Below are 6001 nucleotides of genomic sequence, written 5' to 3' on the forward strand. Positions count from 1 at the left end.
GTCAAGTAACAAGTCAATTCTCTCACCTGAAATAATAAATATATGTTTTTCTCAACATATTCATATTTTATTTTTTTATTTTTATTTTATTTTTAAAAAAAAGTGTTTCATTTGACAAATATTTTTTGAAAGTATGATTCAGTGTTTGGAAAGAGAAAAAAAAATAAAAAAATAAAAAAGACTTTTCAAATAGGTTATAAAACACGTTAAATGGCCTAAGTTTCTAACTGCTGGGACTCTTCTCCTCAAACAAAGTAACGGTCCTTACAGGGTGACTAGGTTTCATAACTTAACAAATAAATGTCATATCACTAAGCAGAAAAAAGAACAAAAAAATCTTTAAGTTTTCTTACACGTCAATGAGTAGGGGTATTTTCCTTTTCTTGGCCGACTGTCAATAAGAACTAGTCATTATGGAAAGAAGATATTTTTTAGAAATTATGGAAGAAGACGGATCAGGTTCCAACCCCAAAATAACCCTACAATAGCAATAATTATTACAAGATAAAACAATTGTAACATAAAACACATAAGCAACACAACCACAAAATCAACACTAAGATTTTGGTTACGAAGTGGAAACTTTTTGAGTATCTTAAAGATAAAATCACTCTAGGTAGCCAAACCCAGTAGATCACTATCTTGAAAAGTATTAAAGTACATGCAAAGTAAACTGACAACTGTGTAAAATACATAGAACAACTGTACAAAAACAAGAAGCTCCCTGCTGGCCAATCTTCTTCGAGTGCTTCCCCTTACCGACCCTTTGATAGACTTCTTGACGGTAGAAGGTTGTGTATGGTGTGGTTTGAAGGAAATAGGTTCCAAGTGAGAAAGCTTCAAGATTTTTTGGAATCTTCACTTGGGTCAACAATGCAGAAGGAAGGGATGCCTCTCGAGGTTATGGGCTCAAACAATAGCTATATCTTCCTTGGAGGGCAAATGTACGTTCATTCTTATTTATAGGATAGAGGATATGACGCCAACAATCCTAAAAGGTGGATTTTTAACTGTAGAAAATCCCGTAGCATCATGGCAGCAGCTAGGGTTTCATCAGTAACTTTTTGATATTTGTGATGCAACGCCATGACTTCTATCTGATGCCGATTTGACATTGTCAAATAGGTGCTCTCGGATGTCCTCAACTGTGACAACCCATTTTATTTATTTTATAGAAACCAGAGTAATCATAGTGGCATGACAATTAGTCATAAGCCATCAACCTAATACATTTGTGGTTCCCATTGCATCCTGCAATCTCTTCCAAAACTTCGATGTGACGGTCCAACACAATGGAAACAGGCACTCTATGTAGCCTTACTATCTTCTACACATACATTTCTACTAACTTGTCCAAGGAATTTGTAATTTTGATGGGGAGGAAGTGGGCACTCTTCCTAAGTTTGTCTACAATCACCCATACGAAATCTTGTCCGCTTGGTGCTTTTTGTAGACCAACGACAAAATCAATAGCTCTATTTGATCCATTTCCACATTGGCACTTCGAGAGGCTGAAGTTGCCCAGCTGGCCTTTGGTATTCAGCTTTCACAAGCTGGCACGAAAGGAATTGTGCAACATTTCGTTTCATGCCACACCACCAAAACTTTTTCTTCAAATCCTGGTACATCTTGTAATTGCCAAGATAAACAGTGTACCATGTCTGATGAGCTTCATTAAGAATTTCCCTTCTCAACTCAACATCATTGGGAATAACTGTTCTCCCACTACTAGTCTTCAAGTTTCCACCTGCTGTTAGATATAACTCAGATGCTTCTCCCCGTCTGGTTCTATCAACAAGATCTTACAACTCCAGATCATTTTCTTGTGCTAGCCTGATTTTGTCCAGGCATTGCGGTTGTACAACAAGGGATGCCATGTTTCGTGGCCCACTAACTAGCACTTCATCAACCTACACAATTGCAAACTTTTGCACTAGTTGTACCATAAGCACTTTAGGGTTGGTCTCTCCATCATGAGACTTTCTACTTAGTGCACCAGCCACTACATTAGGTTTAGCAAGATGGTAGAATATCTTGTTGTCATAATCTTATAGCGCTTCAAGCCATCTACGTTGCCTCATATTGAAGTCTCTGCGTGAAAATATACTTGAGGCTTTGGTGATCAGTGTGGATTTCGCACTCTTCACCACAGAGGTAGTGCCTCATATCTTCAAGGCATAGACTACAAATGCGAGTTCCAAATCATGACTAGGATAGTGATGGCTTGAAAATTAATTCGAACACACGTGGATTTAAAATTTATAATCACTCGCAATAGTACGAATCTTTGAACTATATAGAGGGTGTTGAACCTCAAGGATTGTGGTGCTTGGTTTGTTTTATTAATTATTCAAGATTTTATCCAATTCAACTCAGAAAAGATATTGTTTTTGATTTTTAATCGTAAAACTAAAATAGCTTAAACTAAAGGTCATCAAAATGGAGATAAAGGAAAATATAGGGATTTGATTTCATCAAAACGTCATACTAATGGTTGATTGTGTCTCACATGGATTTTCATTTATATGCATAATATGAGCACGTAATAGTTGTCAACCATACGGCGACCTCGACATGAAAATACTTTGGTTAGGAAATAATGATAAGGCATTTTACGCACTAATCGTTCATCTAACATCTATTTGTGAAACGATTTGTGACCCTAACATGCCCTATAAAACCTCTCTAATAAGCATACATATTTCAAGAAATAAGCATGAGACATCTTAGTTTCACATGAATCATCCACTAAAACTACAATGAAAATGCATTTAAATTACATTACAATGAAATACAATTAAACTACAAAGATGTGGAGTGATTTGTGTTCCCTAGCATGGCTCATCAAATTCACTTAAACTTATGTAAAAAAAATCATTACATAGCCATCGTTCCCTTAATCACAGAAAAAGGAAACGTTTGATTTTATTCAAGATAAAAAGAATTTCTCATAGACAAGATAAACTTTTTGTTCATGAATAAATATAAATTTGAAGATTAATTGACAAAAAGTTTTGCAATCCTCTAGGCTATATAATCATTATACATATTCAGAAAATCCTAAGAGAAACTTAATCAAGCCATGGTAAATGGAAAGAATTTCATCAAAACCCTATGAAAATTTAATTACTCGTTATTGAAATTGGAAATCTCTTATAGAAGAAAAGAAGCCCATGTCTTTCAGGAAAGTTGAAGGCTACGGGTAATATGGAAATAGACTTAAAAATGAAATAAATCAAAAGCTCATTTTTTTGGAAAATAAAACTAAAACTATTAAAGAAATAAGCTAAAGAGATTCAAGAAATAAAATTAAAAGCTATTAGAGGATTAATGAAAAGAAGGCTCTGGAAAAAGTTAAGTGAATGTTGGATTAAAGAAAAGGTCACTGGAAAAATTGAAAAACTAAACTTACAAAGGATGCCTCTGGAAAACAAAACCAAGAAAAGGCATCCCGCTCTCTCTCTGCTGCCTTCTATATTTATAGAAGAAGGATTTACAAAATATCAAATGGGAGAATGTTAGTTTTTGTGTTGGCTGCATTCTGTTGGACAAAATCACTTCTATGTAATGTTGCTGCTTTCACAGGGATATTGTTTATTTCAAAGTCTTCAGATAGTCAGAGTTTATTTCTCTGATATGGAAAGAGCCTTTTATGACAATATTTGAATGTCACAAGCTGCAAGAAGGCTACTTCAATGTTCAAGGCTATTTTGAGTATCCAAGGAAGATTCTGTGCAGATTCCAACTCAGATAAATCAAATCCCATGATTCCGTCCGGAAGACCCAGTCTAAGAGCCCGGACGCTCATCAGTCAGCAACTTCCATCCGGACGACGTGGCAATACCGTCCGGACCCCCATCAGTGTCTAGAAGCTTCGAATTGTTCAAGGTTGCATCCGTCCGGACGTAATGGCAAATTGTTCGGCCATTATTTAGAGTACGAAAAGAATCCAGCGTTCAAGTGCATCCGTCCGGACGCCATTCAGTGTTCGACAAGTAATAGGGTTTCTGTCTCAGAAACAGATATGAGAAGACAGCTGCAACCATCTAGACGATGTGTGTTCCCGTCTGTACGCTATCCTTGATAAGGCAAGTCATGTAGAAGAAGTTCAACCGTCCGGATGTCAGACTTCATGGTTCGGACACTCAGACCTTATTATGAAAATTGCGTGCAACAGAAGTGCAACCGTCCGGACGCTAGGGCAACACCGTTTGGACGCTAGGGCAATACCGTTCGGACATCCTCCAGTATTTTGATCATAACTTTATGCTTAAATATCGGATTGGGATAAAATAGATGTCATTGGAAAGCTAACGAAAAATTCTACAACTTGACTATCAGGACGGCCTGCCAAAATTCGAGAAGTTTCGAAATTGCTTTTCAGACAAGGAAACAGTTGACCGTCCGGACGCCCAAGTCTGCCGTTCGGACGGACGTGCCATAGACTCTGATTCTGACAAGAATTAGGGCTTGTAAAGCCTATAAATAAGAGGCTTTAGGCATGCATTATGTACAGAATTCGGTAGTGAATTCCTTGTAGCTTAGAGATGGTGTTTAGGGAGATATTGAAGATCTGCTAGCTCTGTAGCTGTTGTCAGTGTGTGATTTGATCAGCTGTGAAGTTTATCTTAGGGGTTGATCCTAAGGTAAATGATTTCATTGAAGACCCCTTTAGGTAGGAGACCTGGTTGGGAGGCGTTCGTGTTGAGTTACACGTCAGAGTTCAAGGTACGACCACTGCATCAGGGGTATGTGAGTACTACTGCTTTGTAACTAGCTTTGTCTTCTGAATAGTGGATATCCTGGGTTTGGCTTCCCTGGAATGGTTTTTCTCTTAATTGAGTTTTCACTTCGTCAACAAAATATTTGTCTCATTTAAATTCAACATTTAATATTTTGTTGCACACTGTTTACACACACAGTTAATTAGAAGCCCAATAATTTTCAATTAGTATCAGAGCGAGTACACCCCGTTTAAAGGATTTATTTCTTCAGTGTGATCCTTTTCTTTTGTGACTTCTATTTTTTTTTTTATTACACCTTTTATCATAAATTCTTCTCAGTTATCTAATGAGGATTCTGATATTAAGCTCTTTAAGGTTTTTAATAAATTGAAGAATGCTCAACATTCTAAAGTTTCTCATAAAGAGCTTAAAAAGGTAAAGGAAGAAAAAAAGTCTTTGATTGTTCAATTATCTGAATCATATGCTTTAATTGACTATTTGAAATCTGAGAATACCGTGCTATTTGACATTATTGATTCACTTAAGAAGAAATTGGAAAAATTCTCTAGTGATAATTTAAAGAGCATGCTTTGTATTAATTCAAATATTTCTAACAAGCCTGATTTAATTGTTGATAATTTGAGTGCTTAGGCACTGCTTGTTTGGATAATTCTGAAAATTCTTGCCTGAATAATTGTGTGAAGCCAAAATCCAAAGATACAGGTACACAAGCTCATGGTAAGTTTGTCCCTACTTGTCATAATTATGGAAAGATTGGTCATATTAGGCCAAATTGTTATTTTTTGAAATCCCACAAACCTTGGAGTAAGCAGGATGCTTTGAGGAAAAGTGAAATTGGAGATTCTTCTTCATCTAAATATGTCTCTCCTCGTAGGAGACATATAAAAGGTAAGGGTAATGTTATTTGTAAGAATGCTAATCATAATTTTACAGAGAATGTCAAGAGGCATTCAAACAAAAGAAGCTTGCCTACCTGTCATCATTCCGTCATCACCGGTCACATCCGATCCAAATGTCCACAGCTCCAGAAGTCAAAGGTTCAGAGGAAGCTGCCAACAAGAGCTACATCAGGCACTATACCTCTGATGGCTCTTCAGGCTCCATGGCATCAGCAGAAGTTTGTTCCTGCGTGTTAGTATTTTATATTGGCAACATTCTAGTTGACAAAAACACTTTATGTAATAGTTGTAGGATGATTGGTTCTTATTTCAGAGTCATCATATATTCGGACAGTGTTCATTTCAAAACATGTGACT

Source organism: Alnus glutinosa, chromosome 6 (genome assembly GCF_958979055.1).
Source record: "Alnus glutinosa chromosome 6, dhAlnGlut1.1, whole genome shotgun sequence".
Lineage (NCBI taxonomy): Eukaryota > Viridiplantae > Streptophyta > Magnoliopsida > Fagales > Betulaceae > Alnus > Alnus glutinosa.